Here is a 17,942-nt window from a genome sequence, read left to right on the forward strand (position 1 = left end):
TCTCTCTCTCTCTCTCTCTCTCTCTCTCTCTCTCTCTCTCTGCAGGAGTTTCATGCCCTGCATCATTGATGACCATCCGTTTGTTTGCTCACTGGTAGTACTGGGTATCAAAACTAGGACTTTTCATATGTTGGACGAGTGTTCTATCCTTGAGCTATGCAATCCCTGCTCCTCCAGCCCTGCTGTCTTCAGTTTTCCCACATTCCAAATCCACTCACATGAATCATTATTTGGAAAGGAACAAAACTGACTTAAAGTAACCGTAGGAAAAGGAAGACTTGCAGGTTAATTAAAGACCAGGCCTTTCTTCTTTCTCATTCCTTCAACGCTTCCCTAAGATCCTCCAGTGACAGAAGTTGAATAAAAACTCAGGTACCAGGCTGGTGAGATGGCTCAGCGGGTAAGAGCACCCGACTGCTCTTCTGAAGGTCCAGAGTTCAAATCCCAGCAATCACATGGTGGCTCACAACCATCCGTAACAAGATCCGATGCCCTCTTCTGGAGTGTCTGAAGACAGCTACAGTGTACTTATATATAATAAATAAATAAATCTTAAAAAAAAAAAACCTCAGGTACCTTTCTTTCTCTTGTACTATAAGCAAATTGAAAATGAAGGGCCCTGTGTGGGGTTTCTTTTTCTTTTTCTTTTTTAAATGAAATCAAAGATCTAGAAATACACTAATTAAATTTTCTAAAAGCTTCTTGCGTCTTTGCCTCAGTTCAGTGTACAGCATAAGTAGGCAGCCAAAAGCTATAGTTAGCATGACCGTGCTATTCTTGGGCCTTGATATAGTTTTAATTATTAAATTTAAACACTCTTTCAAACAGTGAGGAAGAAAATTAGCTGACGATGAGGTCAAAGGAAGCCGGGACCCTAGACTTCTGCAGGCATCTCTCTCCAGCCCTTGCTACCTGTCACACGTCTCATACCTATGACTTCAACACAGGCTACATCACATTGCGAAGAACGAGCCGCTGTAACCTTTCAGTGGAGGTTGAACACACCAGAATTAAATCCATCCGTTCATTAAATATTTACTAAACTCCTGTTTGCAACCTGACAGATACGAAGGGAGAAGCTGAGAGAACGGAGCAGAGAGAAATGAAAGGTAGTATACCCATCCCTGCTTGTGCTATGCTCCCTCATGAGAGCAGGGATCTACCCATCAATCAACGAGTCTGGGTAGTAGCAAGGGGGGTTATGTATTATGGATGATCTGGGTAGAGGGAGATCGAGCATGGGAGGAGTGGAAGCTGGAAGCCTAGGAGATTCGGGTGGTCCTCGCAGGACTTACAAATCCCAGGAGTATTGCTCCAACCTCTTACTCCATTGAGACCACTGAGATGCTGATGGAAGCCACTGGAAACCTATTGTGGACTGAGCTGGAGAAGTGGTTAAGAGCACTTGATGCTCTTAGAGAGGACCCAAGTTCAGTTCCCAGCACCTCCCTGGTGGCTCACAATCATCTGCAACTCAAGTTCCAGAGGATCCATCTCTCTCTTCGTCCTCCACAAGTGCCAGGAATACATGCACATACATACACAGTGCCCATACATGCATGCTCGCATGCAAAATGCTCAGACATATAATAAAAAATAAAAGTTTAAAATTAAATTAAATGTGTTATGTAGGGACTGAACGTCACCTGGCTAAGTCTAAATTCACAAAGAAAAAACAAACAAACAAACAAACCCAAGCCTCATAAGGAAATGACCAGCAGACTCAGCAGACACGGCCAAAGAGCTAACAAGAGAGAAACCTACAGTTTACCATCAAATAGATGTAATTCTACACCAGAGGAAGGTCAAAAATAAATAAATAAAATTCCGGCCATTAGAGATGAAGAGGAGGAAAGGAAAATAGGAAACTAAAATAATATTATATAAATGTGTCACAGCCTTTGTAGATAGACCAGAACTTTCCTGTTCCTTCAGCGGGAAAATAATGTGCCAATAGCTCATAGGTGAGGATTAGCCAAAGAGCAGTGGTGAGCCAATGTTGCTGTCAAGTCAAGTGACTTTAGAGATAATGGCATCATTAAAGATAATGAAAATCGTTCCTTAATGAAAACAATTAGTACTTAATATTAAATAGTTAATACTTAATGGTTATCATTAATCTTAATGATAAAGTATCTCACACAGAAATATAAAAGACTAATAAAATATTGCTTAAAATAGGACAAAGAAATGATGAAAATTACAAGGAAAATTGTACAAAAGTATAAGTGGAGATTTTATTTAAAGACACTTTCTCAGTAACTGATAGGTTGGTTCAACTTTAATAAATGTAGTGACAATTTCAATGGCCCAGCTAACATGTTTAAAGCACTTATTCATTTGAAGACTACATGTTGTTTTAATTTATGCACTATTTAAAGATGAATTACAATCCAGATCACAGTAGTCACTGAATTCTAAACCATTAATACCATACAAAACAAGTCTCTAAAGTGCAATAAATCAATTATAAAACATTGCCGGAATCATGTGTGGAATTAAGTACCTAAAAAACTCAAGTAGCAAAATAAATCAAAATGTAATTGTGGTCAGAATTTGGAATTTAAAGTTTTTAATATTAGCAAAACATATTGGATTTACAAACAGTGCTTGAGTACAAAATTGTATTTGAATTGGTATGCATTGTATGTGGTATATATGAAGGAATTACTACTTGAAGGAACATAAGGTTGGGCCAAGAGATAATAAAAAGCACAGCAGTGCAGACATAAGACTTGCAGAGCTTAGAAATTAAGTGGTCAATGGAGAAAAAAACACAACAAAAAATATGAATGAGACATGTCAGCACATAAAGATCATTAAAAAAATTATTAGAAGTAAAAGGAGTCTGTATAAGTCAGTGAGAAAAAGAGAACCCTGAAATATGGGGAGGTTATATGTAACATCCTGGCTATCTATCAGGTAACCAGGACTGAGCGATTAAATCCCTAGTACCAAAGCCAATTAAGATATTGATAAACATAAAATAGTGAAGAGACAGAAAGGAAACTCCGTTTGCTGTTGTTGAGTGGTAATTGCTCAGTGAGTTTTAGAGCTGTGCATATCCTGAGACCCAGCTGTTGCAAACATCCTCACATTCCTTGGAGCAGCTAATGCACAGGAGAGAGTTCATGGGATGCTTACAGCAGGGTGAGGGGAGCTGTCTGTAATTGCCACAAATCTGGAAGCCATCCAAATAGCCCTGCATCCCTGTTGTAAGACAAGGGATGGTTCAGTCATAGATTGAATGCTAGCACCGTGGGAAAGGTGAACTGGGGTTTTATGACTCAACATGCGGTAAACAATCCACAGTGTTGAATTAAATGCAGACTGTTGCACAATGTAAACATGTGATACGTCTGGCTTGGGGTCATAGCTCAGCCTGCCAAGCGTTCATGATGCCCGAAGTTCAGTCTCCAGCACCAAAGAAAATCAGGTGTGGTGGCACACACCTGTAATCCCAGCATCCAGGAGATGGAGGCTAGTTGGATCTGGAGCTTAAAGCCATCTGAAACTACCTAGCAAGTTCAAGGCTGGCTTGGACTACATCAGACCCTGTCTTAAAAAAAAAAATTAATACCACTCATGGTGCATTTAAAACCCACAAATAAAAAGTTGAAATTTGAAATGCATAATAAATACATGGGAAAGGGAACGAAAGTACAGACTCACACAAATATCAGCTTCAGGAGAAGAGGCACCATTTGGCAATGAGTGGCAAAGGAAGGAATGGTAGTCTTTGGCTAAGTCTGGAATTCTTCTTTCTGTTCTTTTCTTCTTAAAGTGCTGAAACAAATCACATGGAATATAGAAGCTTAAAGCTTGTGGGTAGGGTCACCCTCACTGCCTTCTATTCCAAAGGGTTAATGTTGGCCCCCAGCAGCCAGCTCCAGAGTGGCACAGGGGACTAAGTCTATGCCAGGGTATGTGGAGGGGATCTTCCAAAATGGCTGGCTTGCTGCTGTCTTGTAGAAGATGAAGAGGTTCTTAAGAAGGATAAGGAGATGGCATGTCTGTGTTGAAGCCCCACACAGACAGGGATGGCTAGGTAACCATCAACCATCGGGAGTGCAGCAGCCATGGGAGATTAATCTTGTGCCAGCTGTAGATCAAGGTTCAGTATCTTAGGATGCCCCAGTCAGCTTCAAGTCATTTCTATCTTCAAACAGCATCGGACTCCAGAGGTTTCTTTCTTTCTTCAGGCACGCTTTTAATGCTTGTAGTTTAATCTAGTAGAGTAAAAGATTGGCTTTCAGAAAGGTCACCCCGATCAGTACTTGCCTGGTCTGTCTTCTCATTAACCAAAGCATATACTTGGTATTTTGAGGGCAACCCCTCTGAAAGGTTTTGTCTTTGCCATCCAACTTCACTCCGGTTGGCTTTCTAGAAAAATGGACTCTTCAGGAAGGTTCATGAAGGATTCTCGGGGGGGGGGGGGTCCAAGGAACCGTTGTTCCTTGAAAGAAAAATGCACAAGTGTCATAGTGGAATGCTTACATGCAGGTGTTTACCACATTATAAACAGGGTTGATGGATTTTTAATTACAAACATTAGCAAGAAAGGATCTCTCTGTAATTCACTTTCCTGAAGAAGGAGAGTAACAAACATCTCTTTCCTTCACTGTCTTGGAGACTTTTTCAGCGTAAGTGGGGCCAGGCAGAGGAACGAATAGCCTAGACATTGTATGCAGAAGACAAAAAAGCAGGACTCATGAATCAAGCAGGGGGCTTACATCCACGTGACTGTGTGTGTGTGTGTGTGTGTGTGTGTGAATGCAGAGGACAATCTGCACTTGGAAAATGATGGCTGGGGACTGGGCCGTTGAATTTCATGCTGTCTTCACACTCTATATTCCAAATCCATCTGACTAATTTCTTTCCCACCACCACCTGCAGCAGCTGATGAGTATCATCAAGTCTTTCTTAAGGCCTCTCCATAATGTTCTGAAATAATTTCCCCCCATAAAGAGATATTCTCTTTCTGTGTGATTCAACAGGAGCCAGCCGAAAAAGTTAAGTCCAGACTGGAGGTGTAGATCAGTAGTAGAGCACCTCCCAGCATCCCTGGGTTTGATGGGAGCAATGACTCAAACAAGCCATTGAACCCCAGTAGTTGGTGTCTCCCACTTTTGGGGGAGGATTCCTTTGTTTCTGCTCTGCTCTTCTTCCACTACGGGGCTGAAGCCTTTGTATTTCTTTTTCTCTATCCCACGCTCCACTGAGGGTAGATTAGAATGTCTGGCAAGAATTTCCCTAATTTGTAAGGCTAACTTCACCCCATATTTTAGTCTGGAGGACAGGGACAGGTGGCAAGTGTGAACAGTTAAGGATAGATGTGTCAACCCTGATTTGAACCTATCTCCCTTTGAAGATGAAGATGACTCAATTATCAGCCATGTAGGTAGTCAAACATCTGCTGGTATCACCAATCAGTTGGAGTGGGGTTCACTAGCTCCAGCTGGATAGAAATAGTGTGTAGGTGAGAAGCCTTTTCAAAGGCTTGTTTCCCTCAGTATTTAACAGCAGTGAGCAGTGACAGTAGGCAGGTGGACACAGTGGGAGTGTCAGCCTCTAAAATTAAAGTCCCTGTGCCTGCCTTAGGTATCAGGACCCTTTTCCCTAATAGCTCTGCTGTCCCATACAAGCTTCTAGTATTGGGACTCTCTAATCGATAGAGCCAGTGTTTCAACTCCCAGCCTGCAGTTTGAGACCTTGTCCCTAAAAACAGCTGCCTGAAATTATTCCAGCCAATCAAACCCGTGGGTTCTTGTCACTGTTTGCAACTCTATCCACGGTTTGAGACGTTGTTCCAGAAGGCAGCTGCCTGGAATGATTCTAGCCAATCAAACCCGTGGGTTCTCTTCACTGCTGGCTTGCAACCCTGTATCAGCTCTCCACTCTCTAGTCACCTCGGCATCTATTCCCTTCTTCCCTGCATGTACTGGATGGAGATGTTCAGCTGCTCCTTCAGTTGTGGTCATAGGCGCTGGGGATAGGTATAGCATTTGGGTACATCTAGGAAGTCCATTTAGGAACCGACCCATTACCAGCATCGTTCAAACACAGGCATCCTTTTCCACCAGGGGCAGGATCCAGGGAAGTGGCTGGATTCACTAATGGATCAGTAACATCACGCACTGCTCTTCTTGATGGATTCAGGCCTGTGGACGGTGCTAATGGGAAGGGTACAGGCGTCGGTTGTCCACTCTCCTGCAGTCAAGCGCTGGTTGTTATGGCCCAGGCTGTTGGGAAGCCTGACCCTCGGTCAGCCTTGAGAACCATCTCTGAAGGTCTTTTTGATGCATGGCCCTTGTCAGCCTGAATTTCTGAAAGGAGGCAGGGAAAGACCACTCTAGAAAAGTCTTCACTGGCCCTAATGTCGCTAGTGGGGTGAGCACAGGGATGTATTTTCAGGAACTGGCTGGGGGAATCTCAAGCAGCCTGCGTATACAGAAGAGGCATTTGGACAAATCACAGCCATTTGAATGGCTAGTCATAGTCTTGCCTCTAGCACAAGCACAAAGCTTGTGTTTTGGATCCCATCATGGCCTTGCCCTGAGTCACAGTGAAGTCCTTGCACTCTGGAAGTGCGCCCCCTCTGGCCAGAAGGAAATGGTTCATCCAGCTTTGTGGCTTAGTCACACCGTACTGGCAAGGGGTGGCAGCACTTTCAAGAGTCAGGACACTCTCTGATTTCTTTCACACAGTTGTCCCAAATCTCAGGCATAAGGAGAATCTATAGGGGTGGTTCGGGGGCATGAGGGTGATTCAGTTAGCTATCTGACTGATAGTTCTTTGCTGCTAACTAGGAAGTCAAATTGCACAATGCTGAATGTGTGTGCTTATTTACAGGAATATAAACTTCAAATATAATGCTTACAATATAAGCATAAAGAACTTATTAACAATATCATTAACACTGCAATTTTAGCAGAACCCAACAGTGTTTTAACAGTGCTTTAATTCTGCCCAGTACCTAGGAGAAGTGGGTCCCTTCTGGCCCTACTTGCTGGTATTTACAACCAACATTGAATTATACCTCTGCAGGGAATGAGCTCTTTCCTGACTGGGTCAACCATCTTTTCCCTCTGGTATGAAGTTTGAACTTAAATCTTTTAGAGAACATTACAGCAGGATACTCATCTTTTAAAAATTATTATTATTATTATTATTATTATTATTATTATTATTATTATTTGCAAACAGTACACTGTTCCAGATAAACACAAAAATGCTGCATCAGATGCTCAGCCATTCAATTTATTTCATGGCCTGGCGAAGCGCCACCATGTGCTACAACAAAGTAGAGCCAGTTCCACTCTTCATGTGCATTAGCGGTTACAAATATCTATTCTCAGTTAAAATAGTTGCACTGCTTCTCCACAAGGAGAGATCTATAGCTCCCATCGTGAAGACTTTGAATAAAACTTAAGGAAAACTGTAAGCACACAGCATTCCCTGTGTTGATCCATGTCTTCTGTTATTCCCCTCCTGATTTAAAAGCAATGTGAGGCACAGAGCCTGCCTTTGCTGGAAAAGATACGTAAGCCAGAAGCAGCACCAGCTACGGTCTGATTCTGTGCAGCTGTAAGACTCTTGGCTAGTGGGGAACCCCCACTCCCACCCCACCCCCACCACCAGTGAACAACTTGGAGCTGGGGATCAATGCAAAAGCAAGAGGAATTTATTGTTCCGACACGCTGGGGTCGTCCTGTACCTGAAGGAGAGGCAGTGATCCCGGATGGCCTGTTCAGCAAGTTTTCATACAGTTTCTAGGAGCATCAGCAGCTAGGCCCAAAATGATTGGGAGAACAGTGTGACTTTTAAACTGATTGGTCCTTAGGGAATGAGATAGCAAATGAGGTGGCCAACGGTCAGTTCCCCCTGTGGTCTTTTTGAGCAATGTAAAGAACCTCTCCCATCCAGAGGGGAAGGGTGCCTCCATGCTTTTTGACCTCTCTCTTCCAGGAGGGGAGGGGTGGAATTTTCCAAAGATCCTGAGCTGACCTCTTCACAGCTATTGGGCACCAGACTTGTCGTTGCCGAAGCCTGCCTGGAGAGTTCATTCTAAATGAATTTAATGGTGGGTAAAGGTCTCCAAAGTGTGTAAAGGGCTCGAAACAGCCAACAGTTGACTTAATGTGTGCCATTTAATAAAAATTAGCAGACCCTGATGCCCAAGCATGCTAATGTGGACTGGGGAGCTGAGGGCGCCTTGCTTGACTTGTACCCACCCTTCCCTACAGCATGGCAGAGGGTGAACTTTCTTTAGCCAGGTTCAGCCCCACCTGCCACTCCCCTTTCTCTCCTGCAAACAAAATAGGAGTGTTTGGTTGTTATGACAGAGTTGAGATTAGGACTTAGACAGAAGGTTAATTCTCGGGCTCCTTTGCTATTAAGAGAAATTGACAGATTTGGTGGGATGTACTGACCCGGGAAGGAATGGTTGTCTTCTTAAGATGAGGGCTCTCCCCTGAGTGCTCGCAGTCTCCCAACGTATTGCCAGTTTTGAAACCAGGCGAGAAAGGGAGCAGATATAAAGGGAGGCAAGGAAAGGACTTCACGGAGTTCCAGTTTTGTGGAAGTTCCTTTAAGTAGTTTCTGTCACTAGGCTATAAATTAGCCGTGTATTTTTATAATGTGATTATTATATAAAATCTAGTTAAACTGTATTGGATATACTTTTATTATTAAATATATGTAATAAACAAATATATTCAATATTTTTGTTAACAAAAAGCCCAGCAGTTTCTCAAATGCATTAGAAGCTTGCCAAATCCTCCTCATCTCTCTACCCCCTATCATGATGGCCTCTCTTATCCCCTTAAGCACATCACTGTATCACTGTGACCCTAAAGTCTCCTTCTTTCCCTCCCTCTCTTCCTCCATCGTGTGTGTGTGTGGTGTGTGTGTGTGTGTACATACTGCTCTCTTAAATTCCAATAGCATGGTCTACCAGAATCTCTTTAGAGATTATTTAGCTTTTTCATTCATCACATTTCTTTTATATGAAAAATGGCTATAAAGTATTCTTGTACTAAATAATGTGCTTTCCTGATGGAGGAAACTCCCTATTGAAAGATAACAAGTAAAATTAGGCATCCTCTCTCTTTGGCCTGGCTTCTCTGCTGTACAGAATTACTTGGAAGCTCACCCAATCCCAGGATCCTGGAGTGTTGGAAAAAGGACACAGCCTAGCTTGTTACAAACAGAGATGGTCTTTGATCAAACATTTGACAAGTCTTAGAGCATATTGTAATGTCTTCCTCAGAGAATTAGACCATTGTGTTGGAGGAAGTCGAGTGCCTCTGCACCTGAGATTAACATTGAAAGCTTCCCCTTGGCTCCCCCCAGCTCTGCCCCCACCCCCCACCCCCAGCTCCATTTTGTGTGTAATGAACATTATCACAGTGACAAAAGTCACTCTGTTTTTGTGCCAATGTAGCATTGCCTATTAGCTCAGTCCCACACATGCTCTGTAGAAGCAACTGTGACTGTCGGGAAGGTCAGTTATCATTAGCTAATCACGCATGAAACAACCCGGAGGGATTCAGCACACCCAAAGAAACAATGCCAGCTCTGAAAAGACCCCCCAGGGAGGATCCAGCTGGGGTCTGTTTTACAGACTGAAAGGGCAGAGGACAGATACGAAACTGCACTTCCTATTTTTACTCCTGTCCCCTTTACCACCAGCGGCTCTGCCCTGCGTGACAGCCGAGGTTTCTGTGTCCTGTGCCTGCAGTGTGATAACCTTTCTTGGTTGGGTGTTTTATGATGCCATATGCTTCTATCTTAAAATAGTGTGAGGGTCCTCTGATGCAAAACCGCCAATCAGCTCGCTCCCTGAATGTCAGTGGGAGGTTTGGGGGAGGACATATGTGCTTCACTGTTAAACATATTTTGGCTCAAACTTCTACTTGGTGAAAATGCTAATTTGGGGAAACTTGGAGGTGTATCGATTCTCATTGATTTTCTGTTTCCTGGGGTGTAAAAGGAAAATTATAGTCCCATCTTCAAGCAGTGTGGCTGTAATGATTGAAAAGACGATAGAGTTGCCCAGGAATTTCTCACTGCTGCCTCCCTCTTGACTGGCAGATTCCCCTGCGGTGAAAGCCACCAATGTTTCAGTAAACTGCCACAGCACACGAATGCTTCTCTTCTTACAGACCACCGTCACAGTTCATGTTTTAGTTAGCCGTGTATCACTGGGACAAAAGTTGGACTTAATTAACTTAAGGAGAGGGGAGAAAAATGCCCATTTAGGCTCAGGGTTTCAAATATTTCAATCCACAGTCTGTTGGCTGCTTCACATTGCATTTGTTTTTTAAAATTATTATTATTATTATTTACTTATTTTATGTTTGAGTACACTGTCAGTGTCTTCAGACACACCAGAAGAGGGCATCAGATCCCATTACAGATGGTTGTGAGCCACCATGTGGTTGCTGGGAATTGAACTCAGGATCTCTGGAAGAGCAGTCAGTGCTCTTAACCTCTGAGCCGTCTCTTCAACCCAAAGAGTAATTTGTCAGAAGCGGGATTCGAACCCACACCTCCAGGAGACTGTGACCTAAATGCAGCGCCTTAGACTACTTGGCCATCTTGACAGCTCGCATTGGATTCTAATGGTGCAGGACATCATGGTGAGAGCATTCGGGGTTAAGAGGCTGCCTTCACCTCATGGTTGCTGGGAAGCAAAGGAAAGGAGAGAGAAGGAGCCAGGCTCCTTTCAAGGACAAATTCAAGTGACCCAACTCCCTCCCAGTAGGCCCTGTGTCTTAAAAGTTTCTCCACTTCCTGGTAGGGCCACAGGCTGGGAGCCAAGCCTGCAGCAAGCCTTCGGGGAACATTTGAGTTTGTAGCTACTGCAACTCATCTCTGACTCACTCCAGAGCACAAACGGAAGCAGAGGCTTCGGTCTTAGTCTCCAGTTCATCACATGTAGGTCCTGACTGTGCACCCAGCCCTGCCTGTTCACAGGGTCTTTCAGCTGCAATGCCTCCGTGCATCTGAGGATTTAGAAATCATTGGAGAACAAGGTTAACATTTTATATATATATATAATAGGTCATGGTGTATGGTCAGTTCCCTGAGTTTTAACTTTGTTCATATAACAATGTTTTGTGAGACCAGGCATGGTGACATATGCCTAAAAATACCAGCACTTTGTCCCCTAAGGCAGGCAGGACTGTGAATTGAAGGTCAGCCTGGGCTATAGATAGCAAGATCATTTATTGAATAAAAGAGATTATGCATGCATACATATGAATACATATGAATGTATAAATATACATACATGATATATGAATGTATGGAGAGAGGGAGAAGTCTTATGTGAACTCGTTTACCTCAAACTTGTTATTTTTAACATATTTCAACATATGCTGTCATTTTCTGTTAGTGGACTTCCACATTCATTTTTTTTTTTATTGTAATATGAAACACACTATCATTTCTGAGTTAAATAGCTACAACTAACCTAAGCCTGTCCCCAAAGAAGCCTGGTTCTAAAAAGAACACAAGATTACATATATTATATATAAAGCATAAGGGTAGATATAGCCAATTTAAAATAGAATTAATAATTTGGAACATAATGTAACACAATTTTAGAATAACAAGGCCCACATGTTAATACTTGACAATTCTTTACTTCGGCCTAATCTGGCCTCTATTTTTCACAGATGTGGGCAACAACGTCTAATGTCTGATTTTTAGCTTGGGCGGGAAGCCTTTCATGAGTGTTAGCAACACTGACTTTGGAGACATCTGCTCCTGGAAGTGCTACTGTGTTTCGGGGAAGACCTGACCTTTTTTTTTCTGCCAGTCACTAAAATGGCCCTCTCTCTAACAACATGGCGACTAGCAATAACTCTTCTACTGAACCCAGAAGCTGTGCCAGGGCAATCCTCGTCCCACTCGGGCTAATTCAGAAAGATAAGGAGTCCTTCCTGACCCATCACAGTGACCTCCCTGCCTGGTAATTCAAGCACTCGGGGAAGCTGAGGCAACAGGAGGAGGGGCTCAAGGCCACGCCCACTTACATGGTTTAAAAAAAAAAAACGTGGTGGGAAACCAGAGACCTACAGAGCTCCCCAAGGCAGTGCTGCAGCCCTCGGAACCTTGTACACAGATCCTTTTCCGGAGGTCCTCCCTCCACTGGCTCTCTCCCTTCCTGTTTTGTTTCAATGTCTTCAATCACTTCTCTTCATATCGCTGGTCTGCTCTTTTCAGGAGAATTTTCACAGAACAATCTGTTAGTGAGCATAATTATTATAAGCCTGGAAGGAAAAAAAAATGCTTTCTATTTAGCATTTTCGGGGTAGGGTGTGTGTGGAAATTCCCTTAGCTAAAACAAACAAGTCACAAGAACACAAAAGCAATCTTGCTCGCACCATTTAGATGCCTCAAGTGTATTTTTAAGAAGCCCAGCTCGAGTTCTAAAATCAGACAGATGAAGTTGCTTCTGTAAACCTCATTGTCCACAGATATCTCCCTGGATCTGGCACCAAAACCCTGCTGGGTTGGATTATGAAACAATATGGAGAGACTCTAAGCCTGAAAAAATGTTGTCACAGGCTACAAAGCTCAATTTGAACAATACAGATTCTTCATAGGCAAACACTACCCCTGGGAGAATAAAACCTTGCGTCCTGTGAGGTGCTTTCTAACCTCAACCTGCAAGAAAGATTAAAATACTTAATAACGAGACATGAAAGAGTCAGGGGGTATTTAACCTATTATACCATTGGCCAGCTGTAGTTGCTGGTCCACACAGCAGGACTAGTATATGGGGCTGAATATGACTTCTACTTACATGTCCCTCAGTTGCCTACAATAATCTGCCTCCCACATCAAGTGCCCATCATCACATCTTCATGCACAGAATATGGATGTGCTGTGCCACAGTCCTTTGTCTGTGACTTTGCCTTCCCTGGCATCAGTTATTCATGGTCAACCACTGTCCAAAAATCTAAATGGAAAATCCCATAAAATAATTCATGCATTTTCAACTGCATATCATTCTAAACAGTGAGGGGAACCCTTGTGGTGTGTGTGTGTGTGTGTGTGTGTGTGTGTATGTGTGTTTGTGTGTGTGAGTGTATGTGTGTGTGATATGAGTATATATATATATATATAGTATGTGTATGTGACATGTGTGTGATATGTTTGTGTATATACGTACATGTGTGTATGTACATGTGCATATAAGTGTGTATGCATGTGTGTATGAGTGTATATGAGCATGTGTATGAGTGTGTGTGTATGTATGTTTGTATGTGTATGTGTGTGATGTGTATATATGTATGCATACATATTTATGTGTGTATGTATGTGTATAATGTTTGTGTATATATGTACATGTGTGTTTGCACAAGTGTGTATGAGTGTGTATGTATGTATGCACATGTGTGTATGAGTGTATGTGTATGTGTGTTTATGAGTGTGTATGTATGTGTATGTGTGTTATATGTGTGTATATATGTATGCATATATGTATGCATATATGTGTATGTGTGTATGTATGTGTGTGATATGTTTGTGTATATATGTACACGTGTATATGCACATGTGCATATGAGTGTGTATGTATGTATGCACATGTGTCTATGTGTATATGTGTGTGATATGTGTATGACATGTTTGTGTGTATGTATATGCGTGTGTGTATGAGTGTATGCGTGTGTATATGTGTGTGTATGATATGTGTGCATGCATCCAGAGAGGATGTGCATATGGAGGACAAAAGCTGACATTAGGATGTCCTGCTCTGCAGCTCTCTCTACCCCTTGCTTTTCTGAGACTGGGTCTCTTCACTGAACCGGAAGCCTTAGCCAGAGTGCTATCCACCAAGCCCCTGGGAGCCTACTGCAGACTCGCTTTGCTGGGAGTGCTGGCTTGTGCCACCATGCCCAGCAGTCACATGGAGATCTGAATTCAGGTTCTTGTGCTTGTGCAATGGTTACTTTGCACACGGAGCCATCTCTCCTGCCAGAGTCTTCCCCTTGCTGCTGCATCCAGTACTCCACATGTCAGCCACTCCAAATTCATTTAGCTGTTATCTTGGTTATCAGCTCAACTGTCCTGGTATTAGAGTGTCTGTGTTCAAGTAGCCCTTATTATACTCCATAATGGCCCTGATGTACAATGATGGTGAAGTGAGCCATTTGTAGCTGCCAAAGACAAGCTGTGAGTCGCTTCCTTTACATGAAAAAAAAAAAGGGGGGTCTCTACATACAAGGACAGAAAAAAATCATGGGTTGAGTTTTCTAGGAATAACAGTGTACATAAAACAGGCCAGGCTATTGATGCCCAACATCAGGCATCTATTAGAAGTCCTGGACCACTCTACTAAGCATGAAAAGTCCTGGAAGCTGTGTGCCCTCTAACCCCAGGCTATCTGTGCATCCATTCTGTCTCCTGCCACAACAAACATAGCACCCACCAGGCAACACCCCCAATCCCTACCACATACATGCACCCCACACATACACATACACACACACACACACACACATGTGCACGCACACACACACTACACACATACCACACATACATATGTACACATGTGTGTACACATACCACACATACACACATGCACACTCACTACACACATATACACATGCACATACATACACACACACACACACACACACACATACCAATAACAACCATGTAACACTCTTCTGTGCTTGCAAACAATTTGGAATTTTTTAACCTTGACTTAATTTTTGAACTACACATTTAGGCCAAGTCTAAAAAAATGATAGGCCCGATCTGAAAAATACCTCCTTATTTTGTGGTTAATAGCCTATTGTTAATATTTAATGAGTATACTAGTTGTCTTGTGCTTAGGTAACAGTGATGACAAAGCTGTGGCTTAAAACAACAGGTTTTGATTAAGTCAACATTCTGCAGACCACAAGTCCAAATTTAAGATGAGCCATGATCTCCACGAACCTTTGGAAGATTTCATCTTTGGCTTTTTCCAGCTCTCATGTCAGGTTTCCCATCTTGGGTCCATCTTCATGGGGCTTCCTTTTTTTTTGGTCTGACTCTCTCATGTGTCTTTTAAAGACAGAACTTATTGTTATTTTAATTAAACATATAAATGTGTGTATGGCTATGTGGGAGTGTGTACTCCTGAGTGCAGTGCACACAAATGCCAGAAGAGGGCATTAGAGCCCCTGGATCTGGAGTCACAGTCAGTTGTGTGCCACCTGATGTGAGTGCTGGGAACCAAGCTTGTATCTTCTATCAGCACACACCACTGAGCCACCTCTCTATCACCTCCTGTGTGTCTTTGATAAGAATACTTGCTATTGGGTCCACCAACATAATTTAGGATGGTTACTTCATCTCAAAGTCTTTGGCTATGTCTGGAAAGATCGAACAAGATCATGTCCACATGTTTCAGATACAGGTACAGGGGTGGACGCCATTCAGCTCACTGGGGCTGGAGAAAGGAGATACAGACAATGTAGAAGCAGAAAGGACAGCAGTTTAAGGCAGGCAATGACAGAAGGAAGAAAGGATTTTTCAAACCTTTCTTGCATTGTGGACATATGGTAAATTTATTTATTTTTTCACAGTACACCCCTCTGAATGGTTCTATATCTGCCTGGTATTGGCCTTAATGTGTCTTTTTTGGTAAGAGTTAAGGAACTTCTTAAACATTATGGCTTGGGAATCAAATGTCCCCCGTAGGCTCCATGCTTGGTCTAGGCTGATGAACTGGTTGTGGACCGAGGCTGATGAACTGAGATTGTGGACCGAGAGCCTAGATGGCCAACTTGCATACTGCCACAGGGTTCTCCCTGCAGGTTATAGTTGGCCTAACCTCTGATCTAGGATCTGCTCATAGTCCAGCAAGTGACAGTAAGAAGTCACGGTTCCCTTCTCAACAGACTTGGCCACCACCATGCCTTTTAGTACCATGATGGGCTGATACAACCCCAAACATGAGTGAAAACAAACCCTCTCTCCCTTCACTGACCTTTGCCGGGAATTCTTCCACAGCACCAAGAAAAGCAGCAGATACAGAGAGCAGAATAGAAGCTCTAAACCAGGAGGTTTGGAACAGAGTAATCTCAGCTTCTCACATTTAGATTGGGAGCACGTCAGGGGCCTCTGACGTCACCATAATTTTGTGCTCCTCCAGAAAGCCCAGTTTCCGGTTACTGCCTTGCTCTGGCTGATGGCTGGCTGTCCTTCCTCACCTTCAGAACCCAGCACAACTCCTTTCCTCTATGAGCTTGCTTGAGTCCTCCCCACTGTGCCTCTGACACCACCACTACCACCCTCCTGCCCCAGTTGCTACGGATCAGCCTTCGGGACGCTTCTCTCAACACAGCTCCACCTCGTCCATTAAATCTCTGTAGGACCTCCTCCACACAAGGTCCCAGCCCAGATAATGAACACATTGTTCTCTGTGTCTATTCCTGATTGGAGATCTGATGTTTCCATTCACTGCGTGTTGTTGTTCTTACAGATGTCTGGCCTTTTACCAAGTGTCTCCCCTTCCCCACTAAACTTTAAGCCCTGGGGCACCAGAAGTCCTACCTTTCTGCTTTGGAGCTAAAATATGCACTCTTCCCATAGACAATGAATGGCATCACCAGACCGATTCCCTGCAGGGGCCTCTCAGGCCTTAGCATGCATCCAGGTCTCTTGAAGAGCTTGTTAAAATGCAGATTTGGAGGCAGAGCTTGGGATGTGCAGTTGTAATAGGTTCCTTGAATCTGCAGGTCTTCGAGATTGCATCTAGAGTAGCAGTCTCTGGACACCAAACCAATTTAAGTCAAGTGTAGGATGGGACGGGAGCAGGTTGTCATTCAAATAAGTGACAATGAGATGGATCATCATGGCTCCTTCCAATTTAGATTATCTGGGTAAAAAGTTCAGGAATACCACCTAGACCTGTTCGAGGTGACAGGATGCGTGGGGATGCCTTTCCCTTCAATATAATATATTCCCCCTTGCTTTTAAAGGTGAAGAAAAGCCCTGCTGTATTTTTTTTTTCTTTAATAAAATACTTTAGGATGCAAGGGAGAGGAAAACTACCAACAGTATCAACTGAGTTAAGCCAGAACAGGCTAATCATTAGGCATGAGTTGTCTGTGGGTGGAGACAAGCGCAGGCCCTGTAAAAGGCATCCCTTGGCACCACGAGCTATCTGTTAGGATGTTTTAACAGCCGACGTCAGAAGCAGGCTTCAGCAAGGAGGAACACAGTGCACAGAACAAGGTCAGAGCAAACACAAGGAACACGTTCCCATCAGCCCCGCTACTTGCTGAAGTCAAGTGGTGCCAGAAACCACCGGATATAACCGCCAGCACCACATGTGTTAGACTCTGATCATCTTAGCCAACCTTCTGTTGTAGCAATAGGGGATGACAGCTCTGTCCTTCAGCCTCAGATATAAATCTTCATACATCTAAGAACAACGTGGTGGTGGTGGTGGTGGGGGGGGGGGATGATCTGTCAGTCTCCCTGTTGACTATAGCAGCTGCTGGTCACACGTGGCTGCTATCCTTTTAAGTTGTAGCTAGTACAACTGAGAAACTGGGTCTTAATTTTATTGCCCTGTAATGTATTGGTACATAAATAGCTTCATATCACAAAGAGGTACCATCGGGCAGCCCCAGTTAGAGGCTGTCAACTCAAGGACAGCTAGGAAGAGAGAGCACCAACCAAGTAGCTGTCCAAGGTGAGCCAATTCTTCTTGCACATCTCTCTTGAATAAAAGCCCCCCCCCATCCCCGCCTCCAGGGCACATCCTTTGATATGTGAGCTTTTGCTAGCGGCTATGTCCGAGTCTGCTATGCTACAATCACAACAATACTTGGCCAATTAAGATCAGGGCCTACAGCCTTGGGTCAGGCTTAGCATTCAGGGAGTGAATAGCAGATTGCTTCCAGGCCAGTTGTTTTAATGAGGCC

General features: G+C 43.4%; 1 protein-coding gene across 6 annotated transcripts in view; it reads left to right on the forward strand.

Moving 5' to 3' along the window:
* Positions 1-17,942, forward strand: part of Phactr1 (phosphatase and actin regulator 1) — a 451,087-nt gene that overhangs the window by 212,091 nt on the left and 221,054 nt on the right. The gene's annotated exons all lie outside the window — the stretch shown is intronic.

This window comes from Mus pahari, chromosome 16, assembly GCF_900095145.1.
Source record: "Mus pahari chromosome 16, PAHARI_EIJ_v1.1, whole genome shotgun sequence".
NCBI classification, from domain to species: domain Eukaryota; kingdom Metazoa; phylum Chordata; class Mammalia; order Rodentia; family Muridae; genus Mus; species Mus pahari.